This window comes from Cupressus sempervirens, chromosome 5 (assembly GCF_028749045.1).
Source record: "Cupressus sempervirens isolate cs-2001-9-10 chromosome 5, ASM2874904v1, whole genome shotgun sequence".
NCBI lineage: Eukaryota > Viridiplantae > Streptophyta > Pinopsida > Cupressales > Cupressaceae > Cupressus > Cupressus sempervirens.
The window spans coordinates 576,943,766-576,956,634 of NC_143122.1; the positions used below are offsets into that span (position 1 = coordinate 576,943,766).

At 34.0% G+C, this 12,869-nt stretch overlaps 1 non-coding gene across 1 annotated transcript; it reads right to left on the reverse strand.

Annotated features, from left to right (window-relative positions):
- Positions 1 to 336: 336 nt before the first annotated feature.
- Positions 337 to 456, reverse strand: LOC149557235 (U5 spliceosomal RNA). Its single transcript, XR_016352494.1, has one exon. It is a non-coding gene; the product is annotated as a U5 spliceosomal RNA (small nuclear RNA).
- Between the last annotated feature and the right edge of the window lie 12,413 nt (positions 457 to 12,869).

Below are 12,869 nucleotides of genomic sequence, written 5' to 3' on the forward strand. Positions count from 1 at the left end.
ATATATATAAGTATTTCTTTATTAACTACCCAACAAAATAATATTATTACAATATTTAAAAAAACATCGATACAATACTTCAAAACATTGTTCTATTAATACCCATACTATAATATTTTATTACAATATAATACTTCAAAAACATAACTCCCATTTTATTATGAGTCCTACAATAGACACATACATGAACACAAATTGCTCAATGATACTCTATCTAAAACTTCTGTAATTTTTATATAAACCTCATGTATGTAATTTTTATATTAAACTCATGTATTTTAAGATCAACCTAATAACATGTTTCACCATATGTTCGAACTTTGCTTTGGGTTGTGGGCCTCCTCTGAGAAAGAGGTAAGCCTCTAGAAACTGGCGTATGCCGCTGTGAGTGGCGAAGACACGGTATTCTTTAGTAAAAGGCGAAAGAATAGTTCGCTCTGTCTTCACCACGCGACTACGTAATTTTGTTCCACTCCATCCGACCCTATTAATATCTTCTCTCCTCCCACTATATTCACTAACAAACGAATGTGGGACTAAAGCTCTCTCCATTAAACAGCGCTCCTCCGCAAACTGCAAATGGTATTCCAACCTACGGCAGATTCCTCCATGGTGCATATTATACGATGCTTTTCTTAATTTCCTTTCTCTTCGCAAAGACTAAACTGTTTTACAATTTTATTGAGAAGAGACATCAAGAATGCTCTTGGAACAGGATGACATATTACACCAGTCTGGAACTCTATAACCTGCTTTAGACAAGCAATGTAAGGCGAATTCAAATACATGTAAAAGATGTGCAGACAGATTGGCATCAAAATAAAATGCAGGGGAGAAAGTGTTTTGCAAAGTCTGTAGTTTGCTATTGGGAAGGAGTGTTTGGACTAAATCTTAGGTAAGCAAGTCTCAAAGCAGTCTATGTAGTTCAATTTAATGAAGGGACTAGGAATCTTATCTTAAAAAGCTCAAGCCCTCGTATTTTTTTTTCCCCCTTTATACTTCCATTCTATATCTATCATATGAGTTTCAGAATTTTCCATATTTCATTGCATTTTAGGGACTTGGAATCTTACTGCTGAATACTAATTTTCCTTACCTCTAGAATATTAAATTAAATGAAATCATGACAGCAGTATAATAAAAATTCAATCTTTGAATTTAATGACGGCAACATTGTATCAGCAATATGACAACAGAGATGGAGGTGAGACCAGCACAAAAGTTGTTGAAGAGGGAGCAATTATAGTCCCACATTCGCTTCAAGTTTAATGGGCCCCGCGCTCGGCTGTTTCACATGAATTTAGTTTAATTGGCTGTATTTCCAAGTTTCATATTCAGAGTGGAGCTTAAATTGTTGAGCAGTCACCTCTGCTAAACATCTTTAATGTCGATAGGCATTCTACAATGGTAGAATGGGTGAGTGAGATGGTGTGACCGTATTAATGTTAACTTTTATTCTTCTAGATTAAATTTGACAACCATCTACCTGTCAAAGTTTAAATCATATTATAAATATACTTTTACAAATAATTTAATAAATAGAACATAAAATATCTGTTTAAATAATAATATTTGTAGATATAAATTATCCATTTTTTAAGAAATTAAAATAAAAAGCTTAAATTAGTTTAAAACTAAATAAATGAAGATAAATGAAATATAAATAATTTTAGATGTAGTAAATTAAATTATAATTATTTTGTAGTGGATATCTATCAGCATTTCTTTAGATAGATTTTTTAAGATATCTATACTAGTTATAAACATAGTCTTCACTAATGCAAGTGTTAAACCATACAATATGTTTATTTTTGTAACTCTCACTGATAGTTGAGCTTGATGTAGCTAGATGGTATAAACTATCATCTCAGACTATAAACCATCTACAGTAGAAGGAAAATGAAGAAAAACATCGATAGAATGTAACGGTCATTATGAATCAGCATAAAACAGTATTTCATGTAATTTTACCAACCAATATGCTCAAAAAGAGAGGAAGGAAGATTAGAAATCGACTTCTCTTCTCCTTCATCCCCAAACATCATCATATCTCATCTATGTTAATCTCACTTATCTCAACTTGCTCAATGTCAAAAATGGTTCCACCAGAAATATTGCAATCCTCATATGGAGAAGAAAGAAGAGGAGGAATATCAGCTACTTTAGATGATGAGCACCAAGCTTGATGATAGATGATCGAATCAAATTTTTGTTTGAGAACATTCTATCTCAAAAGTTCCTATTCTATGTCTATGTAGAAAATTAAGCTTGGAAAAAATAAGTCAACTTTGACTATTTAACACTTTTAATCTTAGAATGAAACTTAGTGTGTGATGTTTAAGCCATCTGTACTTGCACATCAATCAATGTCCACACCCTAAGCTCCCACTTTAATACAGCCAGGGAGGATGCTTACAATGGTCGAGGAGTTTGGTTCTACAATTGCCAATTGCAATTCCCAAACAAGTTATAACTATCCTAATAAAGCCCTTGCCCGCGTATCTTCAACCATTGCAATCCAAAAAGTATATTTCTTAGAGGCGTTATGTCAAACAATTTATGTACCATGTCTATACTTACTTGAGAAATTAAGTCAAATAGTTCATGTGCCTTGTCCATGATTCCACATTTTGCATACATGTCTAAACAACATAGTTGGAACTACATTTGACAAAATCCTATATGTCATACTCTACCAGAGTGTGCTCCATAACTCCAATTTTGGTATTGGAAAAGGTTGCGAAATTTGTTTGACATTTACATTTTCCTGATAGTTTATAGTTTTTTCATCAAATCTATTGTGTGTGTATCATGTGACTAGATTAAGTTATGCTACATTTTCATTAATTGATCTCACATTTTATAAGTTTTTCAAGGATCATATTTCATGAATGGAAAAACATAATTTAAATATTTATTTTATAAAATATAATATTTAATAACAAAAGGTGGAAATTAGCATTAAGTCATCAACTTTGTTTGCAACAAAGGTTGTGAACGGTTTCCATTTAGAATTTGTTGACCAAAAAATTGCTATAATCACAAACTAGACTGTAGACCAATAATGTCATATGCATAAATGAGTAAAACTACCCAACATTTAATGCAATTTAGTTTGGTGAAATTGCAGCCTAAAACTATCATTATGATTGTATGTTCACTACACATTAATAATTGATGTTATGCATTGTGCTAACTCTCTATTTTACAATCAATATGTATACCCCATGCTAACCCTCTATTTTATAATCAATATTTATACTCCATGCTAACCCTCTATTTTATTTAATGTCATTTGGTTTAGTGAATTGCAGCCTCAACATGAGTGTTTCTTAAAGTTTATCAATTGGTCCTTCTCTAAAATGGATACATTAACTCGTCCTTTTCTAAAATGGATACATCAAGAGGCTTTCAATAGTCCTACTATCAAGATCTTCAAGTTAGGAAAGGACCTTATAGACATTGTGATTTAAACATCACACACTAAGCATTGACCATTTGGGTAACTTGTGGGCCCCTTTAATATGGTTGCAGTTGTCAAGAACAAGTTTGAATGGTTTATATATGTGAAAGAAAGCATGAATGATAGCTTGCCCAACACAAGCATATTGCATGTAGTAGGGAGATTTTGTCTCGACATTGCTTATTGAATTTTGAGATGTGAAGGTGTGATGTATAGTTTATTTTGAATCTTTTTTAACTTGAGATTGAAATCATAGGATAACATGAATATGCTAATCACTAACTAAATACTAAACTCATAGTTCTACTTTGTTTTGAATTGTACCAGATATATTTTATTTAAATTATAAAAGACCTTTATATGAACCTTGAACTCATTTAATATGTAATGTCAAAATTAAGATTACCAAAATACAAGGCAACACATGAGAAAATGTGTATGGCGATCTTGATTCAAGAACAAAAATTTGAACGAATCCAATTCATGTGCTCAAATTCCAAATTTTGTTAAACTCAAGCTTTGAAGTCTTCCTGAATGTGCACAAAATAATAATAAATTGTATTCTTGATCTTTTTAAAATTGAGCTTTCAATCTTGATTTCACATCTTATGCAACTGAAACATTGAAACTGTACAGCCTGAATTTTATGAGTCATGGATATGGCAATGGTGAACTATACCACTATGCTATCCTCAAATTGAGAAAGTCAAATGGTTTAGAATTCTATATCTAAAATTTCCTTCATCTTTTAACATCAAAACAAATTAATAAAAAAATTAAATTAACTAATAAACTTCGAGTAAAAAATTATGTTATTAAAATGGATTATCAATATTTTCTCTTTTACCTTTCCATGTACTCACAACTCATATGTGGACATCAAAGATAAAATGTTATTGTAAACCCATGTAAAAAAAAACTTAAATTTCAAACTTGAGGTATACCAAACTTTCAAAATAGTCTAAAATCATAATTTAAAACTGTAAGTTTCTTTCTAGATCTAAATTCCAAAAATTAGATCTTAAGAAACTATTATCTATAGATATAGAATCTAAGGATTAGAATAAGATACTATGATTGAGAGAAATAGAATCTAAGAATTAGATCTTAGAAAATTATCATCTAAGAATTGGGTTTATCGTCTAATGGTTGATAGTGTTCTCACATATTGGAAAACTATCAAATATTAATTGAATTCAAAAAGTACCTCTCTAATATTGTCACGTCTCGCATGTCAAGTTTCTTAGGTGGTGCGCATGTTGTGATCGAGTCAAAGTCTGACCAATCAACCCTTTTGTTTGTCAACAATTAAGAAATATTTAAGTTAAATTCTTAAGTTTAGTAACTTAATTTCATTTGTGAAGATGGATCAATGATGGATATATGTTATGTGATGTCGCACTTTATTTTCTTATGTGATTATATTATATGGATACATGATTATGTTATAATGGTTACTGACTCCTCTTTTGTTGTGAGTGTCTGAGTGGATGCGGGATCGATGGGATGAGGGTGTGGTTGAGGTAGAGGGGGTTAGCCTCTCAAAAGGGGATGCATCAAATGATTTTGCAACTACACACACACACACAGTTAATGTGATTTGATTTAATGCAACATGTTATTTTGTTTGATCTTCTTTATGATAATATGATCAGATGGAAGTAATTCCTGATTGTTTTTGTTCATGAATTGATATATGAAGAATTTGGTTGCTTAAGGTACTCTCTTTTAATATATCATGTTTAAAAAAAGAATATAAAACTATGCAAACACACAAGTTAATGAAAAGATCAAGCATAATACTTTTTGTTTGATTATGTTTTCCAAAATAGAGGCAGTACTTCTTCTCCTTCTTTAGAGTACCGTGATTCTTTTCTTCATTATTTATTCTTTTCTGGTAATGAGTTGCCATTGTGATCACCCAAAAATGGTCACCTAGACTATTGGCCCCTTCTTAGCATTTTGGCTAAATTAATTCATCATTGGCCTAAACCAAATTGCTAAAATCAATTAATTTGATTATAAACTATAGTTTGACTATGCTATCCTAAGTCCATTATTTGATTAAAAGAACATGTCCCCTTTTAATTAAATAAAAGCTCCCATTCTTCTAACCCACTTAAAGTGCACACATAAAGTCCTTTTTATATTTTACAAATTAAAAGAAAAGGCTTTGTGACTTTTGTTTTATATGGGAAGTCGACTTCTATTTTATTAGTTGACTTGTGTGTGCACATGGATCACTCCTATTTTCAAACTCCACCCTTGATCTTCCATCATCTTGACCTTGATCTCTATCATTTGTATGACTTTAGAAGAAAGAGCTCTCTCCTTGTCAAATGATCCACACTCATGAGTATGGTTATGCTACCGGTTTCTCGTTTTAATCTTTGAAGAGCTTTGTGGAGAACTTCTACTTCTCATCTCATTCTTGCATCCATCACATGCTAGCTTAAGCTCATATGGCATTTTAGTAATAGTTGCATGTAGCTTAACTTCTCTTTTGCAATAGCTTAAATCACATAGTAATTCGCATGGATCTTATAATGCTCTCATCTTGTTTAACATAGCTGAACTTTGCATATTCATATAGTTTAATCTACATTTGCCTATTGCATGGTTTACTAGCAAGAAGAATATCTCTAAGGCTCAGTTGAGAGCCTTCATATTTGAATCATACTCTCTTGCACTATGTGAATGGGGAGCTCTAAGCCGACATCCAAGCATTCTAAACTCATGAAATCACTTGGATAGAAGGGTTTAGAGTGTGACACAAATTGATTGTATATTTTTGGCACCCACCGTGGGTAGAACGTCTTAGTTTTGCTCTTCATCTCACTGCATTTGTTGCATTTTCAGCATTTTGTTCACATTTTTTGTTTTTTACAGTCACAACTTTTGGGTGATACTTTTCCAGTATCGTGTGGCATTTGTTTGTACTGTTGTGCAATACTTTTATAGTAAAAGTATCACACGATATTAGCAAATTCTATTACCTCGGTATAGTAAGTTTTGTTGCCTAGCTTAAGCGAAAATATCACATAAGAGAAAAAATTTGCATAGGTATTTGAGAAGTATCGTATGATAGTCTTGCAGCAAATATTGTCACCTAGCTTGAATTTGCTTGATGTTTGGTCAATTTCTTAGTTTTTACTTGTTGTTTGTTGGATTTTAAAAGTCTGTGGTTGTTTGACAATAGGCTATTTGCAAATTTCATGCTACTTTCAAACTAACATGTGGGGCTAATGCTTGTGATTGTAGGTTGTTACCTTGAGATGCTTGCATAATCACCTAAAAAGAACACATGTCAAAGCTTCAAATGCACAAGGACTACTAACAATTGTTTACAAGGCCACCCAAAGCATAAAAACCAATCTTTCTTATATTTTCTTTATTTCATGTGTGGCAATACTACTAGTTGTTTCATTTCCATAGGCACGTTAAACTTGCGATTGAGGTTCTTTGGTGATAGGAGAGTATGCTCTTCACCCTTGTGGTGAATAAAAAATCTCGACTTGCCTTTGGATTTTAAAAGCAAGGGGATAACTGGATCTTCTTGGCGTGTTTGGGGGAAATGATCAAAATAGGAGTGTATGCTCTTCACCCTTGCGGTGAATCATAAATCTTTACTTTTGAAAGTGGATCCAATCTATGGTAGTTAGAATCCTTTAGAGGGCCTGCTCTTGGGCAACCAAGAGGAATGACCCAAGTGGGGACAAGCAAACCCATCTACTCCAACCCACTATAAACTCAAGGCTATCAAGGACACAAAACCTTGGTAGATGTATCATTTGTTTTCGCTTAGTGTGATTACTTGTGGGATTGGGACCATGAGAAAAATGCTAAGCAAGAATGCTTAAGGTACTCTTGTGACCATGAGGTCTATTATCCACTACAAGGTGGGGTGTCTTGTTATTGGGTGCAAGAGGAACATTACGAATGGAAGCCCTTTCTAAACACTCTAAGTCATTATCTACCCTATTTTGCCACTCAACTTCTTGGTGCAAGGATTGATCCTAGTGGATTACCTAGTTTACCCCAAGATTTTACACTCACCGCTTGTGTTCCCTTGGTTATGCTTACGGCATTTCCATGACAAAGCCAATATCTCTTGTGGGAAACCACTCGGTGTGAGGTGAAAGAGCACTTAGTGTGGGCCAAGTTGTTGAGTAATGAATTGTGACTCTAAGGTAGATTGCTTGGCTAATATTTTCAAATATGTTGACCTATGTAAATGTTCTTAGAAATGAAACATCTCGATAACATTGGTAGGAAGGTTTTTTTGATATCACAAATGCGTATTGGCAAGATTGTTTTGGCCCTTGGTCAATTGTTTGAGACATGCTAAAAACCCCTACTGTTTGCAAACCTTTTTTTTATTCAACATGAACTGAAATTTGAAACTGTCTAGTTTGAAAACTATCTAATTGTCAAACTGAAACATAACAATTTGAAGTCAAACTTGTTCTTTTTACACAAAACTAGCACTTTATCGCACACTCTTTAGAGAAATATTGTGTGACACTTTTTTTCAAAAATTGTGCCACCCTCTGTTACAAGTTATTTCACCCTACAATACTGAATTTTATCGTCCCACCTTAGGCAAACTATTTCCCAAGAGAAAAGTATCATCCTAGTATTATAAACTCTATCATAAGATTTAATTTGTTGTCCTATTGTCACCTTGGTTTTGGAAGAATATTGCCTAGGTCATTTTACTACTAAAACAAAGTTTGCATTCTACTTTATCCAATCTAGGGTCTTGTCACTTTAGTCCTTCCTAGTCCTGATCACAAATCCATATGTTAGGTGTTGTCCCAAGTTGAAAAGATGGGTTTAGTCTGTCAAATGTAAGTCTCAAAATGTCATTGATAATCACTTTTTGAAATCTGGTTACTATTCTATGCTAGCTATTTGCTATTGAGCTTCTTGCTTTTTCTATTAGCTTCAATCACTCATGTTGTAAACTCTTGAACACTTTTGAATGGCCACCTATTTTTCTTTAACAAGTGATTATTATTGATTGTATGAGATTCAAATCTAAAACACTTCTCTCATCCTATTAAGCAATGACACATCCTTACATGCCGGTCACAACTAGGTTCCAAGTTGGTAATGCTAGTCATTCCCCTTTCATTTTCACATAGTTAGAGACTCCACCTAGATGCCCTTGTGGACAACCTTGTGTGGAAGATCCTGATTCTAGTCAAACACAAACAACCAATATCTGACACAATTCACTTTATAGTTTTCAAAACCCATTTGGAACACCCTTTGACACACCCAACAGTGAAAAAACTTTGACCAACATGCATCTTGACGAAATCATATGCAGCTTAGAAGAGAAAGCACATGAAAATGGAAGATTTATGGAAGCTATCCATGCTAGAGAAAGATCAGATCAACAGGCTGAACCTAACCCTCATACACACAATGAGGAAACTGGAAGAGATTATTATCGTAATCCTTTTGAACACATTCCCATCAGTGGAAATCATGGCAATTAACACCTCAAAGGACTCCTACAGTCAACGTGAGAGAATGCCCATCACCACCCATACAATCACAATCACATCACAAAAGTGATGATGAGATCACTAGTGAAGATGTTGTAAGATTTCAACAAGACAAGCTCACTCAAAAACTAATGCAAAAAGATTTAGAGCAAAATGGGGACCAAAACTTCTAGTATATGACAATGAAAGAATGCAAACTCCCCCAAGATTTCAATGAGCAATGAATAATAAAAAAATGAGAGCCCACCGAGGCTGAAATCTTGAGAGAAGAAATGCAAGAATTGAGGAAACAATTTGGAAAATTACAAACTTCCAAAGAGCCACCTAAAACTTCATTTATTGAAGCAATATGTGCTCTTTTATTTGATATGAGTTTATACATGCTTCCATTTCCTAAGAATATAGAGGTTCCTAAGTATGACAAATATGATGGAAATAGTGACCCCCATGATCATGTGAGGACTTCTATACTATTAGCATGGATTTCATGCATGAAGATTCCTATCTTATGCATTCGTTTCCTAGAATTCTAAGAAGGCAATCTATAGAGTGGTTTACAAAATTGACTCCCCCTCTCAAAACATTTGATGAGCTTGCAAAATGATTTATCCAACAATACTCTTATAACATTCAACATCTCATAACTATGTTGGACTTGTGCCAAATTAAAAAAAAAAATAGGGAGAACTTTTTACAACATACCTTCAAAGATGGAGATCACTATAATATAAGTATCCTCGGCAAGTTCTTGAAGCTAAGAAAATTGACATCTTTGTCAACACACTTGTACTAGAGCTATCTATACTTTGACTTAAGAAAACAATTATTCACATCCTTCAATGCAATGGCTGAGAGTGCATATCACATTGAGATGTTTCTATAAAAAAGGATGATATTATTGTAAATAAAGACAAAAATAATAATGGAAATGGAAAAGACAAGGGAAAACCTTGGAATAAAAACAAATATGTTGTCAATGATGGAGTAGTGGATACTCCTAAGACCAAGGAACCTGCATTTAACCTTTCCAATGTCATCTATGCTACAAAACAACAAGAAGGTTTGAAACCACAAACATCCAACAAGAGCTCTCAATTTACTGAAAAATGAAGTGTTTATACACTAATGGTTGAGCCTTAAGGATATATAAACAAGCAACTAGCTTAAAAATTTCCAACTATGACCTTGTCAGCCAACTACAACATACCCTGACTCAAATTTCCATCTTTGAGTTTTTAGAATTATCCCCTTTGCACAAGGATATCCTTGAAAAAGCTTTATGTTCTGCCAACATTCACATGGATATTGACATAGAATGATTCTAAGCTATGGTGAACCATATCTCTTCACCTCACAATCTCACCTTTTTTGAGGAAGATGACCAAGATCTTAGTCATCCCCACAACCTTTCTCTCCATGTCGAAGTCCAAATCTTCTGTAATCACATTCACCAATTCTTGATAGACAATGGTATAGGGTTGAACATCATTGCATTCAATGTGATTAACTAGTTAGGCATGTCTGAATTTTCCATTGACCCTAGGCACAAGATCACTATAAAAGCCTATAATGATGTTGAAAGACCTTCCAAAGGTCTAATTGTGCTTCCAATCAAAGTTGGTCTAGTTGAGAAGGATGCCATTTTCCAAGTCCTAGACATACCACTTGCATAAAATTTGTTGTTGAGATGACCATGGATTCACAACATGCAAGTCGTACCTTCTATGTACCATTAGTGCATCAAGTTCCCTTTCAATGGTACTAAGATAGTTGTACCCGATGATAACTCAATGTCTATCAATACATTATTTGCTGCAAAAACACTAGTTCCACATAATCGCTCTTCTCATGAGCTGACAATGTCCTTTACAGACTACAAACAAAAATTGAAAATGATGAGCTTCGGCATGGGTGAATACACTCTAGACTCTATTGCTTCTTTAAATGTTTCCCCTCATTCTTATGAGAAACATTCTACCAAAAAGAAGCCTTTCACTTCTACAATGACTCTTTTTGGCACTTTTGTGCAATCCTTAGTTCTCATAGAAGTGAAAAAGAAAAGAATAAGCAATCAAAGATTAGATCTATAGGGAACATGAAGATGAGGAGGAAGTCATAGTCACTACTCCAATCTCTCCTAAATGCTATGGAAAAGGATATAAATTTCTCACAAACATGGGCTATTAGGGCCATGGGTCCTTAACTGGTGATAAAAAAGCTCTAGTCAAACCTTTAAGTCATACTCAGGGTCGTGACATTTGAGATACTATTGGCCTAGGTTTTGGGATAGAAGATGAAATACCAACATTTGAGAGAAGAGCACCCATGTCTAGCGAATCAAAGGATGATGATCCTCCCTTTGTTGTTGCCACTTTTCAAGATGAGGACTTCATGCCTCTCACTTCTCTCCTTTGGGGAGAAGAAACACTAACTACCAACATTGATGTTGAATCTTCCACTTCTCATAATAGAAATAAGATGAATCTGACCATGAAGGTATAAACAAAGGATAGATTAGACAAAACCTTGCTCACTTAATTGTCGAAGATCATCGTAGAGACTTTGACAAGTATGAATGGGAAAGCTTGTCAAACACATCTTGTGAACTAAGGATGGACACCATTCACACCTATACAACCAACCAAATGTAGTTGAAGAGTCTAGTCTAGGTTTAGACAAGTTTGGCTTGCAAACTACTTTAGTGGATCATGGTGGTCCCTCTAGGTCTATTCCTAATCTTTGTTCATATTCTTCTAAACCTTTACTAAAGAAGGCAATGAGTTGTTATAAACCTTGATCATTCTGTTGAACCAGCATTGCAAAAATTGTATCCATGCTACCATATGCATACAATATGAAGTATTTTGAGAAATAAAGATTCACCAAAGTAGGAACATTTGATAATGCTTCATCTATTGCTGCAAAACTATGTTTGGCTTCTTTTGACTAGCTAAAAACATATTTTTCTTGAATATTGTTGTCAATGGTTTTAGTAAGTTAGCAATGTCTGGAATAAAAAATATGACAAAGTTTTTTCTCCCAATAAAACTTTACAATCCCTTTTTATGATGTGGTAAAGGTAGCTCCAGGATGGTTGCAACTCTTTCAGTATCAATGGTGATGCCTTGTTTGGATACAACATATCACAATAGTTTTCCTTCATGGAAAACAAACACACACTTCTTTGGATTGAGAGATATGCCAAAATCTCTGCATCTTTATAAGATTTGCCTCATATGCCCAAGGTGATCTGCAACATGCTTGGAGAAAATTGTGATATCATCCAAATAGATCAGCACAAATTTGTATATTAGATTACTGAAATCCATTTCCATGGCCTTTTGAAATGTAGCCCTTGAATTTAACAAGCCAAAAGGAATCCTTTTATATGCCATGGTACCCCACTTTGTGGTGAATGCAGTTTTGAATCGGTCTTCCTCTTTGACTAGAACTTGATTATAGCCAAAGTACCCATTAAGAAGTGAAAATCTCTCAAAACCTAAAACGTATTGAAGCATATGTTCCATGGATGGAAAGGGGTGGCAATCCTTCAATGGAACTCTATTGAGGTCTCTAAAGTCAACACATAACCTTGGCTCCCCATTCTTTTTCCTAACAAGAACTAGATTTGACACCCAGCTAGTGTGTTTGATAGGAAATAGTATCCTGCTCTTAATGAGTTTGAAAACCTCTTTTTGCATTAAGGGTTCTAACTTTGGATTGACCAACCTTTGCTTCTTCCTTATGGGTTTGGAATTAGATTCTAAATCAATAGTATATTGGGCAAGGCATGGATCAAAACCCTTAAGGTTTGCATATCCCCAAGAAAAAAATCATTCAACTCTTGGAAAAGTTGAATGTAAGATTGCCTTTCTTTAGTAGCAATTGCC